General features: G+C 39.0%; 1 protein-coding gene and 1 long non-coding RNA gene across 6 annotated transcripts in view; one reads left to right on the forward strand and one right to left on the reverse strand.

The window, feature by feature from the left end:
* cbfa2t3 (CBFA2/RUNX1 partner transcriptional co-repressor 3) overlaps positions 1–16905 on the forward strand; it is a 69947-nt gene that overhangs the window by 22675 nt on the left and 30367 nt on the right. The gene's annotated exons all lie outside the window — the stretch shown is intronic.
* Positions 445–7718, reverse strand: LOC129452755 (uncharacterized). Of its 2 annotated transcripts, XR_012360125.1 has the most exons (6): positions 6079–7718; positions 5700–5842; positions 5013–5199; positions 2216–2354; positions 1618–1667; positions 445–990 (listed from the first exon to the last, which is right to left on the reverse strand). It is a non-coding gene; the product is annotated as an uncharacterized lncRNA (long non-coding RNA). The 2 variants fall into 2 exon arrangements; XR_012360124.1 differs by having other exon boundaries at positions 1618–2354.

The following is a 16905-nucleotide window of genomic DNA, read 5'->3' on the forward strand; positions in this document are numbered from 1 at the left end:
TATACCTGCCCATACATATAAATCCACTGATAGCTCAAACCACAATTGCTTTCCTGTTGCCCCATCATCATCTTAACTGTCCTTCAATAAAGCCCCATCAGCATATGTTGATCTTACTGGCCACTGCACTGCAAACCACCACTTTACTTTTCAATTGACCCTGGTAAAGATCAGCTAAATTATGAATGAAGAGATAGTAATAATTCTCCAAAGGTGAAACCGCGCTGTGACCACAAACCATCCCCAAACATTACCACCAAACAGCCCTTATAGCTTTTACAGGCGCATGTCCCTGCTGCATGCACTAAAGCATCTCTGCTAAGAGAAAGCCAATTATTAATCTTATAGAGTGGTTATTCAATTAGATTTATATGGAGGTTGTCAGTATATGGGGTTGAGACAAATGGCTATGAGGTTGTGGTGCTTTGCATGGGCAGCGAGTCGGTGTTTGGTTAAGGGTGCACTTAAACCCTGATCATAAAGATGCTCTTCAGTAGAAAGTTTTATTTTAGAAAAACCTATTTGCAATGACAGCAAAAAAATAAGTATTCTTAGGTGAAACATTATACATGAATATTTGCATTGTGAAAGATCTGCATGGGAGGCTAAAATTGTCACATGGACATATGTCAGCTCGTACGGCTGTGACGCATCTTTAGTTTACTAGTAAAGGACACCCACTTTGAGGTTGTCCCCGTGTCACCATCTTGCAGTGTGGAGAGGGGACGTGGTGTGCGCTGGAGGTAATTATTGTAATTTGAGTGCAGTTCCAGGTGAAGTTTGCCGTCTCGTAATTAACGAGAGGAGCAGATGGCGGTGGGCGGAAGACGGGTGCGAGCAGCCGGCCGGCAGCTCAACGGGGGGAGGGAGGAAGTGAAATCTGAAGGGTGGGGTCAGGTAGTCATCCGTAAGCACAGCCACCTGATCGGTCAGGTACCCTAACCCTCGAGTAACCTTATGACACATGGTTGCCATGTCGATACGCTGCACCTGTCAAAGTTGGGCAGAGAGAGAGAGAGAGAGAGAGACAGAGAGAGAGAGAGAGTCTTTCCTATTGCTGTTAAGTGTATCTTGGTGAGGGAGATTTTGGGTTTATTAATTTATACTGTAAGTGATGCAGTGGTGGGTTTAAAAGACAATAGGGGGTGTACGCTAGCGCCCAATGATAGCATCATTTATTTGCATTTTACATTATATAAATTGTGCATTGCACACATTTGCAATACACTGCAAAATCGTGTTAAATGCAATCACGCATGCCTGACAGCATGCAATAGGATGCAGCGATCTAGTATACTGTACAGAGAGTGCACAGCATCACTCCACAACACCAATCCTTGAATCGCCCCTTTAAAAACATGGTGCATTTGGATGAATGCCAGGTTATAATGCTCTTCTCCATCTTTGATAAATGACTGGAGATATGATCACTCGAAATGTGCACAAACGTTTCTTTTAAACAAAAATGTGTTTATTGCCTGCCAATTTTATTGCGACATGTGAACTGTTGTGCTTATAGAGACACAAGTCTAGTTTATATCCCAATGTGAAGAGTGTCTTTGGTGGTGGGATGGGTTATGCATGCGCTTGCAAAACATAATAAGCTGTTATACTCACCGAACTGCAGGTTGTAGTCTAATCTGTCTCGTCCTGATTTCATATCTCCCCTATAAATGAATGGAAATAAAGTCAGTTAATAATCACGCAGTCTAACTGGATTAGCTCATCATTTATTCCCACAACAAAAAATTGTGCAATCCAAAAGAAAATTCAGGACATGCAGTTCGATTCACACTGGAATAGCCATCCAAACAAGTAAACACACAACGTTTCTAATTCCTAATGCAGTAATGTTATGAGCGATTACGTAAGTCCAGAGCAGGTGGGGACGGATCTGGTGAGGTGTTTGTACCTGTTCGTGTTTATTTGTGAGATAATTCTTGCTCTACATTAGCTGACAGTGAAAGCATTATGTGTCGTTTATATCCCAGTGTGAACAAAATGAATCTCAGGCTGAGGAAACGATTTTGGATATTTTCCTTTACATCCTTATTTCCAGTGCCATGCTGATCCATACCTAGTCATGCAAAAGGTTTCTCCCTTCAGTCCATGATACAAAGAAATATGTATTACAAGATCAGCCCAATCTTATAAGCAGTCATCTCTGAGTGACAGCCCAGTTAAGTGCGTATTTAGGGTGTGTTTCGATACATACATATCTCATTGTGTGGAATCCAACTGTACGATCCCAAAAGCCCGTCCGGCCGTCCTACCGTGGAAACCCCAGGCTCCGGGCGGGAGTGCCAGCGAGAGCACGCAAGGGGGCAATCGTCATGGTTTCAGGCCTGTTTATCCTTGCAAACAGTGGGAAAGAACACAGCAGTGCGGTGAGCACATGTGTTTGACATTACTGTGACATGGCGTCTCTCTCGGGAGAATGGGAATGTCAGAGAGCAGAGAAGCCGGCCAGCTTCCAAACATCTGGGGTAACAAAAAAACACATTTACTCCAGATTTTAGGAGCTGGGAGTTTGCTTCGAGACGAGAGAGTACCACATTACAATCAAATACACTCACTCTTCTCCTTCCTCCTGTTCTCATTCTCATCCCATGTGTTGTCGATCTATAATGTATTTTTATATATATATTGATGCAATTTGTAAAAAAAGAGTCCTTATGTACAGTACAGGGCTCAACATAAAGGACTGCCCAGGGCAAGCATGAGAGACATTCGGGCCAGTAAAAAGTATTGTCACTTGCCCGATCGGGCCAGTGCTTCACTAAAATATATTTTCATCAATGTATATTATTTAACATCTTAGAAGCAGACATTTACTTGGGTAAAACACAATGAAAGAAATGATGCATAATTTTGCACAATTTGCTGTCAGTTTACAGGTAATGCAGAAAAGTTGGGAGCCTTTCTTCGTTGGAATATGTCTTTTGTATATTATGTATACAATTATATTTGACTTTTGAATTATTATTTTTAAATAACTAGGGCAGCATAATAATAATATATATATATATATATATATATATGAATATATATGAAGAGTTTCGTTGCAAAACGAGATAACCACCTTTTTTTAATTCTTCAGAAATCTCGTTTTTTGGTTGTGCATTCCATTTAATTTCAATGCAACTGCAGTTAGTTTGTTTTGATTTAAACCTTCATAACTTAAAAAATACAGCCAAGTAGCACCATAAAACAAAATATTAACATAATAACATAATAATAAACATGTTTTGACAAAAATGTTAAAAAATAGATTTATATATAATAGGGCTGGGTATCGATTCAAATGTTCCAGATCGATTCGATTTCGATTCACAAGCTATCAAACCGATTCAATTTCTGTTCTCGGTTCGATTTCCGATTCAGGTTTTTTATACTCGATTCTCGATTCAACTCAATGAATATAGATTATATTATATTACAATAGACCGAATGAATGAATGATAGGCTCGCCTCTTGCTTCTTGGTAACATCGCGCAGGGCAACAAAGAGGGTGACATTTAGTAGAGAAGACCAGTAATTAGATTAACGTTAATCTTACGTTCAATGTTTGCGAAAATAAATATAGGAAAAAAATTGATTCGTGGCCTTTGAGAATCGATTTTGAATCGACCACGTAAAAAAAAAAGATTAATCGAAAAATAAATTTTTTTGCCCAGCCCTAATATATAACGTAGTTATCAAAATACACGCATTTGGCAATATGCATATCATAATTTTATTACTTTCAAAGATTGTATATAGTCAAAGATCAACGTTCAGAGAGAATGTAAAATGTTGTTTAAATATGATTTTCAGTTTATAAAGTTCAAATTTAGTTATCGCATGTTTGTGTAACAAGTAGTTCTTAACTCTTTCACCGCCAGCGTTTTTTTAAAAAGTTGCCAGCCAGCGCCAGCATTTTTTATGATTTTCACCAAAGTTTAAGGCCTTCCATAAAATGTTTTTCTTTAAATAAATAAAAATACAATATCCCAAATGAAATAACAGACCCTCTGCTTTCAAAGAAAAAAAAAAAAGGAACTTTTCAACCTCCCTTCAGTGGTTCTTTTGTAATCAGCTTTTGAATATGGGTAGGTTTCTCCAAAAACACCACATTTTGAGCAAAAAGCAGAGATAATTAAATTTTTGTGACGGACTTTTCATAGAGATCCTATTCAGAGCGATCTTTAAAACAAACACGGACATGCAGCCGCTTGCCATAGGGCAATACTTCCGGGTTTAAAAAGTTGCGGAAAGATGGAAAATCTCGTCATTGGCGGGGAAGCGTTTTCTCTTAATTGACGAGATATCTCGTCAATGGCGGTGAAAGAGTTAACTATCTTAGGTCTCCAAACGGTTGTATGAGCAACATGCAAAAAACATCCACAGATCTCCAGTTAATGTGACATTTAGGGTGAACTCTTAAAAATCTTTCAAAGATTCAGAAGCGTGAACTCGAAATTGGCAGCGAGTGATTCATTCTCAGAGGCACCATTGAAAGATCAATACAAATTTCTGCAGTCTGACTACTACCAAAAATTGCGTAAAGCCAGCCAATCAATTGGAGATTGTGAGAAAACTCCTATTATTTTCTGTGCATTACGCATCACAGCCATACCCTCGACTCCTCAGGCTGCTGGTTCACCATTTCTCCATAATGAAAATCTGATCTAATAGGAGACATTATAAAGCTCACGGGCTCCCGCTGCGAGTTGGCTTGTTTCATTTGGATGATACTTAAACTCTCGCTTAATAAGAAAGGGGGAGATAGGTCCTCAACAGGAGACCAGCTGCAGTGGTGGAGGGGTTTATTAATCAAACTGTGGAAGTTCATATCGCTGCGATAAAGCCAGTTTCTCTCGCTCTCGCTCTCTCGCCCTTAGCTAGTTAGATATCAGTTTTGAGTGGTAACTAAAGAAATTAAGTTGTTATTGAGCCCTACACACACTCGTCCAATTCTCCTCACAATGATGTTAAAGTATCGAGAGGGGGTTCTGGGATGGAAGACGTACCATGTGCCGTATTTGCACAAATTAAAGCAGCCGTTATCTCATGGAAACAGAAGCGGAGCGCTGGACTGTTCTGTCATTCTTGAAATGGGTTTGAGCGGAGATTCAGTCTCTTGGGTCTAACACGGGACTGTCCTCCGATTATTCATCGTTCCACAGCCAGGTATCAAACTTGATGTTTAATTTTCATCTAGAAAAAGTGAGTAAATAGGATTTGTGGAATGTTCAAGATTTATGGAGGAATATATAAGAAGAGGTTGTTGCTATAAATTCCTGCAGAGATTTGTGCTTAGTTCGAAAGCTACACATTCACTTTTATACTGTAAGATATTATTTCCATATGTTTTACTAAGTACATCAAACTGGAAATGATGTCGAGAGAGATTGTATGGCAGATGTGTATGGGAACTGGAGAAAAAGATGCAAATGAGAGATAAGAATTGAAAATGAAAATAAATAATTAACACAATAAAGATAGATGTGGCACCATTAAAGCATCTGAAGAGATTAAATCATAAGGGGGTCATGGGTGCCCATATTGTTTTTTATACAAAACATATCTGATGTGCCGAATTATCCCAACAAACCATCTAAAAGACTTTCATCTAGCTCTCAACCGTTACTCTCTCATCCCACAAGCATCCAGTGGTTTGTTTTTCTGACTCGCTGTGAATGAAGTAAAGGCGATACCTGTCAGCGCTGCTGTTTAACACATCACTGTGAGTGGCAATGAAGCATCAAATCCAAAGACTTCATTCTGTCTGATGAGTTTTCAAGGACATTTCTTTTGAAGGTTTGAAATTGTGTATTTGTAGTCATAACTGTATGGAAAACTGAAAGACAAAAGCACAAAAAAGTTGGACAAGGGAGGTACAAGTCCAAAATATGTAATTGCCAAGGTACACGTATACATAGGTAAATATATTATGCAAAAACTCTTTTGCTGTATCCTTTGGAAATTGTATCCTGGAAATGTAATAGTATTATAGTGTTAAATTAAAGTACCGCGCAGTATTACCGTCACCGCAATGTACCTTTATAGTACTAGACAACATTAATAAATGTATACCTGTGGATGCATTCAGATTATGCATGTGTCTTTGCGGTAGTTTGTGTATGTTATGGGCAGTTTTCAGTCTTTTGTGCTCCATAAATCAGCAAGCTGTAATGACAACAGCCAAAGCAAACAAGAGCAATACTGCAGCTGGCCATAGCAAGAGAGAGAGGAGAGAGCAGCTGTCAGGCTCGGCATCGTGCACCTGTCACACGGGAAGTCAGGGCCTGCCACTATTTCCTGGATACGCCTCCTCAGTCAAACACTTCTGCTGTTTTCTCAGAGGAAATATAGAGGAGAGAGAGCGAGACAGAGAATTTAGTCTGAGAAAAAGAGGAACAGGGCGAGTTAGATGTCTTTATATACAGTATGTGTATATATAAGCATGCAACTTGCAACCCATTTTAAACTACATTAACCTACAATAGAATATAAAACATACATAAGTCTAACATTTTTACCCACTGATATTTGCATTTTTTTCTTATCTGGCATTTTGGCCCAAGCCCTCGTGCACAGCTTACTACAAAAATGTTTGTAATTCTGAACAGACCCTAATAACGATTTTTATCCAAGCGACCCAATGTGCATTCAAGCTAGTATGACCTTTTGCGCTGCTAACGCAATGCTCGACAAACTTAGCTACAGGAAAGGTAAATGACGTGGACCTGTGGAGATCCACGTAGCCATCAGAACAGGTAACCGTCACCTGTGTGACAGGAAGTGACATCACTGCTAGCACAGTAACAGATGGTAAGCACGGTGTTATAGCTTCATGTTTTTCTTCCAGTCATCTGAGCAATGGATCTGTGTGTGTGTGTGTGTTTGGCACGCGTCCTCTTTGTTTGTTAGGATTGTCAAGGCGGGTCCTCCGGAGGGCTCCTGTGTCTAATTCCCCAGCCGCCCCTCACGCTGCCTGTATGCAATTAACAGAGTAATTAAAAGCTTGATGAGCTAATTGGTGTTGGGTGAAGCTGCAGGTGTTTTGATTGGGGAGCTTGTTTGTGGAAGTGTGGAGAGCAAACAGATTTTTGTCATTGATCGCTTTGGCTCTTTACCCCCACTAATAAAGTAATACAGGAGTTTAGGGTAAGAGAAGATGGAACAACTGTTCATCAGCTTCGGCGGGGAAAACCGTAATCACTCTGTAACTATGGCTGAAGGATTAGCAGGTGGATGGACATGATAGATGGATAGATTGACAGAAAGAAAGAAAGACAGACAGACAGGATGGATATACAGACGGATAGATGGATGGATGGATAGAAAGACAGACAAACAGACACAATAGACAGACAGACAGACAGATAGATAGACAGATAGATAGACTGGATGGACAGATGGATGGATGGATGGATGGATATAGACAGACAGACAGACAGACAGACATGATCGACAGACAGACACAATAGATAGACATGGTGGATAGATTGGCAGACAGACAGACAGACAGATAGATAAACACAAAAGACACAATAGACAGACAGACATGATAGATGGATGATGGATAGATAGATAGACACGACAGACAGACAAATAAACACCATAGACTGACAGACAGACATGATAGATAGATAGATAGATAGATAGATAGATAGATAGATAGATAGATAGATAGATAGATAGATAGATAGATAGATAGATAGATAGATAGATAGATAGATAGATAGATAGATAGATAGATAGACTGGATGGATAGATATAGACAGACAGACAGATAGACATGAACGACAGACAGACACAAAAGATAGATATGGTGGATAGATTGGCAGACAGACAGACAGATAGATAAACACAAAAGACACAATAGACAGACAGACATGATAGATGGATGACGGATAGATAGATAGATAGACACGACAGACAGACAAATAAACACCATAGACTGACAGACAGACAGACAGACAGACATGATAGATAGATAGATAGATAGATAGATAGATAGATAGATAGATAGATAGATAGATAGATAGATAGATAGATAGATAGATAGATAGATAGATAGATTGGATGGAAAGATGGATAGATATAGACAGACGGACAGACAGACATGATCGACAGACAGACACAATAGATAGACATGATGAATAGATAGGCAAACAGACAGACAGACAGATAAACACAAAAGACACAATAGACAGACAGACATGATAGATGGATGATGGATAGATGGATAGACACGACAGACAGACAAATAAACACCATAGACTGACAGACAGACAGACATGATAGATAGATAGATAGATAGATAGATAGATAGATAGATAGATAGATAGATAGATAGATAGATAGATAGATAGATAGATAGATAGATAGATAGATAGATAGATTGGATGGAAAGATGGATAGATATAGACAGACAGACAGATAGACATGAACGACAGACAGACACAATAGATAGACATGATGGATAGATAGGCAGACAGACAGACAGATAGATAAACACAAAAGACACAATAGACAGACAGACATGATAGATGGATGATGGATAGATAGATAGACACGACAGACAGACAAATAAACACCATAGACTGACAGACAGACATGATAGATAGATAGATAGATAGATAGATAGATAGATAGATAGATAGATAGATAGATAGATAGATAGATAGATAGATAGATAGATAGATAGATAGATAGATAGATAGATAGATAGATAGATAGACTGGATGGATAGATATAGACAGACAGACAGATAGACATGAACGACAGACAGACACAAAAGATAGATATGGTGGATAGATTGGCAGACAGACAGACAGATAGATAAACACAAAAGACACAATAGACAGACAGACATGATAGATGGATGACGGATAGATAGATAGATAGACACGACAGACAGACAAATAAACACCATAGACTGACAGACAGACAGACAGACAGACAGACATGATAGATAGATAGATAGATAGATAGATAGATAGATAGATAGATAGATAGATAGATAGATAGATAGATAGATAGATAGATAGATAGATAGATAGATAGATAGATAGATAGATAGATAGATTGGATGGAAAGATGGATAGATATAGACAGACAGACAGATAGACATGAACGACAGACAGACACAATAGATAGACATGATGGATAGATAGGCAGACAGACAGACAGATAGATAAACACAAAAGACACAATAGACAGACAGACATGATAGATGGATGATGGATAGATAGATAGACACGACAGACAGACAAATAAACACCATAGACTGACAGACAGACAGACATGATAGATAGATAGATAGATAGATAGATAGATAGATAGATAGATAGATAGATAGATAGATAGATAGATAGATAGATAGATAGATAGATAGATAGATAGATAGATAGATTGGATGGAAAGATGGATAGATATAGACAGACAGACAGATAGACATGAACGACAGACAGACACAATAGATAGACATGATGGATAGATAGGCAGACAGACAGACAGATAGATAAACACAAAAGACACAATAGACAGACAGACATGATAGATGGATGATGGATAGATAGATAGACACGACAGACAGACAAATAAACACCATAGACTGACAGACAGACATGATAGATAGATAGATAGATAGATAGATAGATAGATAGATAGATAGATAGATAGATAGATAGATAGATAGATAGATAGATAGATAGATAGATAGATAGATAGATAGATAGACTGGATGGATAGATATAGACAGACAGACAGATAGACATGAACGACAGACAGACACAAAAGATAGATATGGTGGATAGATTGGCAGACAGACAGACAGATAGATAAACACAAAAGACACAATAGACAGACAGACATGATAGATGGATGACGGATAGATAGATAGATAGACACAACAGACAGACAAATAAACACCATAGACTGACAGACAGACAGACAGACAGACATGATAGATAGATAGATAGATAGATAGATAGATAGATAGATAGATAGATAGATAGATAGATAGATAGATAGATAGATAGATAGATAGATAGATAGATAGATTGGATGGAAAGATGGATAGATATAGACAGACAGACAGATAGACATGAACGACAGACAGACACAATAGATAGACATGATGGATAGATAGGCAGACAGACAGACAGATAGATAAACACAAAAGACACAATAGACAGACAGACATGATAGATGGATGATGGATAGATAGATAGACACGACAGACAGACAAATAAACACCATAGACTGACAGACAGACAGACATGATAGATAGATAGATAGATAGATAGATAGATAGATAGATAGATAGATAGATAGATAGATAGATAGATAGATAGATAGATAGATAGATAGATAGATAGATAGATAGATAGATAGATAGATAGATAGATTGGATGGAAAGATGGATAGATATAGACAGACAGACAGATAGACATGAACGACAGACAGACACAATAGATAGACATGATGGATAGATAGGCAGACAGACAGACAGATAGATAAACACAAAAGACACAATAGACAGACAGACATGATAGATGGATGATGGATAGATAGATAGACACGACAGACAGACAAATAAACACCATAGACTGACAGACAGACATGATAGATGGATGGATGGATGGATGGATGGATGGACACGATAGATGGACACGATAGATAGACACGATAGATAGACACGATAGATAGACACGATAGATAGATATGCAGACAGACACGATAGATAAATAGATGGATGGATGGACAGACAGAGATGATAGACAGACAGAGACAATAGACAGACAGAGAGAGAGGATAGACAGATATGATGTCCATCCACAATAGACATACATGATAGATACATGTAGATATATGGATAGACAGACAGACAGGCAGGATGGATAGACGGACAGACAGACAGACAGACAGACAGACAGATGGATAGAAAGACAGGCAGGCAGGCAGGCAGACAGACAGACAGACAGTGAGACAGACAAACAGACAGACAGATAGATAGATAAATAGACAGACAGTCAGACAAACAGGATGGATAGACGGACGGATAGATGGATGGATGGATAGACAGACAGTGAGACAGACAAACAGATAGATAGACAGACAAAATAAATAGATAGACAGATGGATGGATGGATAGATAGATAGATAGGATCGGCACAGACAGACACGAACTCCTATTGACGGATGAATAGATAGACACAATGAATAGATAGACATGATGGATAGGCATACAGACAGACAGACAGGATATATAGACAGACAGACAGACAGATAGATAGATAGATATATACAATAGACACAGTAGACAGACAGAGAGGATAGACAGACAGGCAGACACAATAGATAGACAGACATGATAGATACCTGTAGACAGATAAACAGACAGATTTATGCATCGTGCAGAAAACACAATATAAATGCATACAGTCTTTTCTCCCTTCCTTCTTTAGTCTTTTCTTTTTCTTGGGCGTCCTAGCTTTCCCCTGTTGTTCTCTCTTTAGCTGACAGATGTGTTGGTGACGGCTGTATGCCTGCGGTGCTCCTGGTCCCCAGGTGTTCGAGCTCTGTGTGTGTGTGTATATGACAGTTATTGATGTTCAGGTGTGTGAGCTCAGAACAGGGACACACAGTAAACACAACCACAAACTTAACCGTTAATGCAGGCAACTCAAAAGAACAAAAAAAACAAACAAACGCAACACGTTTGCAGCAGGGCGGAGGGACACAGCCCAGTGTTTCTCGATGTGAAGGGTGGAGGTCTTAAACTACGAAACCCTCAGAGTTCTGCACTAACATACGAACCTAAACATATAGCATGTGATTTTGCGAATCTGTGGCCGTAGCTTAGCATCTGCAGCCTGCCTGGTGCCCATCGCTGTCCTAACACACTCCAGATGGCCCGAGCTGGGGAGTTGTTCTTGGCACGTCCCGGATCGGCTGAATGTCACAAATACTTTCCTTTATTTAGGAATGGCCCGGGCCGAGCGGCCGAAAGAGAGCGAGAGGGAGAGTGTATGGCCCAGCTTAGTAACATCTGGATTTTATTAGCAGAAATATGAAAAGGAAGTTTTTTCTCACTCGCCTTTTGGGGAAGCGCCATGCTGTCATGCTGAAAAGACCAGGTAGCTTGTTTTGGGTACTGGCGTATGTGGGTGTTCCCCACAAGGTTCTTAACTAACATAACCAGCAAGACTTCCTTGGCATCACACGATCTGCTACGAGACATATTTCTTTAACTAATCGATTAAAGAGAGCGGTCTCTGTATTAACTACCATTTATGGATCAATAGATAAAGACTGAGACAAAGTTTCTTTGACTGGAATGTTGTACCAAACCAACAAGGACACTGAGCCAGAAACAACATATGAAAGGATCTGTGATTTTATATTCATAAAGTGTTATGGTCCAGATAAAAATCTCTTACCCAAGAGAACCGACTGAGACTCATATGTCTGCTTCCCATAACCAGATGGAGATGAGGAACTCGTAGGAGCTGTGACGAGAGAAAACGTTTACACTATTTGATGTGCTCTGTAACCGTACTGCGGTTTAACATGCAATATTTTTGGTGACCTCCAGCATTCTTTCCCACACAAACATACATGCGTCTGACCGTCATTCACACTGACACACATACATGTACAGGGTCTCACGGGTCCAGCTATTTAGCTCGTGATTAAACAGGCATCTTAATGTTTGTTTTCTCAAAACATATTTGTTCAGCTGAACATGCATGCGTAGTATCACACAGTGTTTATATATGTGTGCGTGTGTTTTTACTGTACTGTAAATCCATGAATTGAACATCAATTTGAGATAAGGTCTTTTCCCACCCTCATATACTTTAACAAGTGACGGATTACATAAAGTCCACATAGGTAATGACTATAAATCAGACAATTGAGACTTGACTTACAATGGGGGTTTTGCGCAACAAACTAAGTAAAAAACAGGTCAAATCCCTTCTGGTCTTTTTGTGTGTGCTTCATCCATGTTTTACTCAAGATGCCTTCAATGAAGCTACCAAAGATAAGCACAAGTAAAATCCACGCAAATATAGATTATTATTTTAAAATGGTACTATTTTTCTACTTTTCACTGATATTTGGATACTAAAACAGAATAAATGCAACGATCTAGCTAGCATACCCGTTTTCCGGTTTGATGAGCGGAAAAAATCCCATTGATTGTTTAAAGCTTATAAGATGACAATACTATACTCTAATAAACGTAAAACTGTAGCAAAACATAAATAATAGGGCTGTCAAAAGATTAATCGCATACAAAATAAAAGTTTGTTTTGCATATTATAATTGTGTGTAATTATTATGTATAAATGTATACATATACATATACATAATAAATTAAATTTATTATTGTATAAATTTTACATAATTAATTTTTTTTATATATAATATGAAATATATTAAAATATAAATAAATATAAATATGTCATGTAAATGTTTCTTAAATACATATGCAAGTGTGTATTTATATATACAAAATAATTACACACAGTGCACACACATATATTATGCAAAAACAAACTTTTATTTTGTATGTGATTAATCGCGATTAATCTTTTGACAGCCCTAAAAATAATAGTTTTTTTAAGAAGCATTTTTTAGCGATGTTTCGATCTATACGGTATTTTATTGTTTTCTAAACAGTGACAATAAAGATCTATTCTTTAATTTTCAGTATTGAATTGCATTCATTAGATAGTATTAAGCACTGCAGACAACATTTCTTTAAGAACATTATGACCGTGGGTTCACACCAGCCACGTTTGAGGCGTCAAATTCGCGTCTACCGCGTCTAGTTTGCCGCTTGAACATTTTGAGTTTACTTGCTTTATTTGCGCGTCATTTCCGCTCGCTTCCTGTATACAAGTCACTACTAGAGCAAGCTCCTGATTGGTTAACGCGGCACGTTTATCCGCCAAAGTTCACATTTTTAAACTCGCGGTTTGCCGCAGCAACACTCAATTCGCGCAATTCTCGCAAACTGGACGCGCGAATGAGGCGGAAACATGTCTACCGCGCTAAATGCCTCATTCGCGCCACGAGACCTCCAGACGCGTTTCAACGTGTCTTCACATTGACTTAAAGGTATATCGGAGGATTTTCTTGAATTTTAGAAAAGAACCGCCTTCTCCACTTTTTTAAAAATGCAACTGCGCAACACTCCTGACTGACAACTACGAGGACCAATAGTTTTGATGATCCAACCGGAAAAAGGAAATCTTCCGCAATACCTTTAACGTTGAAATCACTCGCGCTTGACGCCTCTACTGCGGCTGGTGTGAACGCAGCATTACACTGCAATCAGTTGCAATGCATTCTGGGATAGCTGCAATTTATATACGTGATGTCAGAGATTCTTGCCAAAATAAGGTATCTTAAACACTTTTCACACAGTACATTGATCCCAGGAGGTTGCTATAAAATTTCCATTGGTGTGAACGCAAACACATCCCAGGATTGATCCCAGAATGGGGACCCAGTAACATTCCTGGGATTACTCCCGGAACATGTCCTGTGTGAACAAAAGCCGAGACCAATGCCATGAGGGGTGTGTCGTAGTGATGACGCATGTGTCATTGCATTGACATGCAACTCTTTGACCGGAGATTTTAAAGATCAACTTTTGCGACGAAAGAATGAAGCAGAGATCAGGGAGCTTTCCACGCTAAAGTTAGGATCGTTGGCCATCTTAAAAAAATAAATAAATACGCAACGCGCTAATTTATGATCAAATCATAAAAACGCATGAGTGTGGTTAATCTCGAGAGAAATCGCCATTAATAAGCAAACTTAAAATACTGCCTAAAATATTACACAAAGTGCACAATTACAATAACATAACACGTCACCTGTTGAGGTCGCATGTCTCTACGGGATCTTTACAGGATTTGTGAATGAAACCACAGTGTGAATAAAATGATCCCAGGAGAAATTCCTGGACATATTATTCATATATTTTCCAGAATCTCTGTGTGAAAAGGGCTTTGAAGGCACCTAAATAACACTTTGAGTAGAGTTCACAAGTTTAACACTTACAATAATACACTATTTACGAACACTCCTACAAAGACCACTTGGGTTTGATGACAGTCTCGTGTCCATCTCGCTCAGATCCAAGCCTCGTTTTGATGTTTGATGATTCGGGCGATGATGAGCAGAGCTGGGGAAAGGGATTGCGGATGGACGGGTCATGAAGTGCCGTCGAGGGCTGTAATCCTGCTGTTTTGATGAGAGGCCTGTGTTTGTGTGGACTTGGCAGCGCCCTGATGGAGAGCAGATGTGAGGAGGCAGGCGGTCGGGCACAGAGCCAGAGCAGCTGGGAGAAATTAAAAACAACAGCATTCCTAGAGACTGGGGGAATTACAGTGAAGGAGGGGGGAGATGATGCAGGGACAGTGAAATAAAACCATGTGATGAGAGAGAGGCTTTGCATTTTGTCTCACTTCACACACGTTTACCTTGTTACCTGTCAATATTGTATGCATTAAATATTTGTAAAAATACTGCTTTCGATTTATGAATTATTTTTACCGTGAGAAAATCTTCCAAGGAAAGATTGAGCAAAATAAACCACACATCTCATAAACGGTCTAGATCACAGAAAGGCTTGTCATTATATGACGAATACTTGTGTGTTTGGATCTTTCAGCGAAAGCAAATGTCTGATCTCCGCACGCTCCAAAAAAAGCTGTGGAATTACAAACTGGAGCGTTTCTGCGGTGCACGTTTTTTTCCAATCTGATTATAGCGCTCGACAGCAGATGGGCCAGGTTAGTTTTAGCATGCAGACATCAAGCACGCGGTTCGAAGCGAGAGGCTGCTTCATTACGGGGAAAGAGCATTAAACATCCCGTCACACATCTGCAGGAGATCTGCTCATAACACACTGAATCTATCTGCCTTATTGATCTCTCAGCACGACTCCTCTGTCTGATAGAGATATGATGTGATTGACGAGTCCGTGAGTGGGTTTTTGAAACGAAAATGAACATTTATTGCTCAGCGGTTGGTCTTTCGTCGCTCTGGAGAATCAATGGAGTTGTTTCAATCAAGCATCGACGATGTCTCGGATGTTCCTGCTAAAATACCTTCAAATGAGACACTACGAGAGTACAGACCTATTAAACAGACATGAATGTGATAGCTCAGTCGTTTTGGCTTTACTTTAAAATAAAATCTCTAATGTTAATTATTTAAGAACTGTTTGACGTTATGCAATAAACTACTTTTAGTTATTTCCTAATCAATGCTGTTTTGGACAAATGCACGAGATGGGTCAATATATTTGTGGGCAGATGTACAAGCCAGATTCTCTGGCTTTGAGGAGAAAGAGAAAGAGTCTTATGTGAGGTTAGCCATGTTTCACATGTTATGCCACAACTTCTCCTGGACATTATGGAAGCACAGATGGACATGGTAGGAGTAATACATTGACTCTCTAATCTATTAAAGTGTGTGTCCATCCTTAACATTGGTGAAAGGGACAGACGTGACTTTCTCCAGCTTGTGTTGTCTCTTTCCCAGCACCTTCCCTGAACTCACTCCAGTCCGGTCATGGCAACTCCCAGAATCCCTTGAGCGAGCGAGCGAGTGAGAGGCTCCCTAAAGAGCAAATTAAAAGTAGTGATTATGGTCTGTTTTTCTGTCAGAAGTCAGATTTGGACATTTTAAACCAGCAGTCTTGGGAGGAAATGGATGAAAAACATGTTGTATATTCAATGCAAAAAATGATCTTCAAGAAAAAAATACTTAGTATTTTTGTCTTTTTTTCAGCAAAAACATCCAAAAATTCTTAAATTAAGATGCTTTTTCTTGATGAGCAAAACGACCCAAGATAATAAGTCTAGTTTTTAGACCGAAAATATC

This window comes from Misgurnus anguillicaudatus, chromosome 21 (genome assembly GCF_027580225.2).
Source record: "Misgurnus anguillicaudatus chromosome 21, ASM2758022v2, whole genome shotgun sequence".
Classification (NCBI taxonomy): domain Eukaryota; kingdom Metazoa; phylum Chordata; class Actinopteri; order Cypriniformes; family Cobitidae; genus Misgurnus; species Misgurnus anguillicaudatus.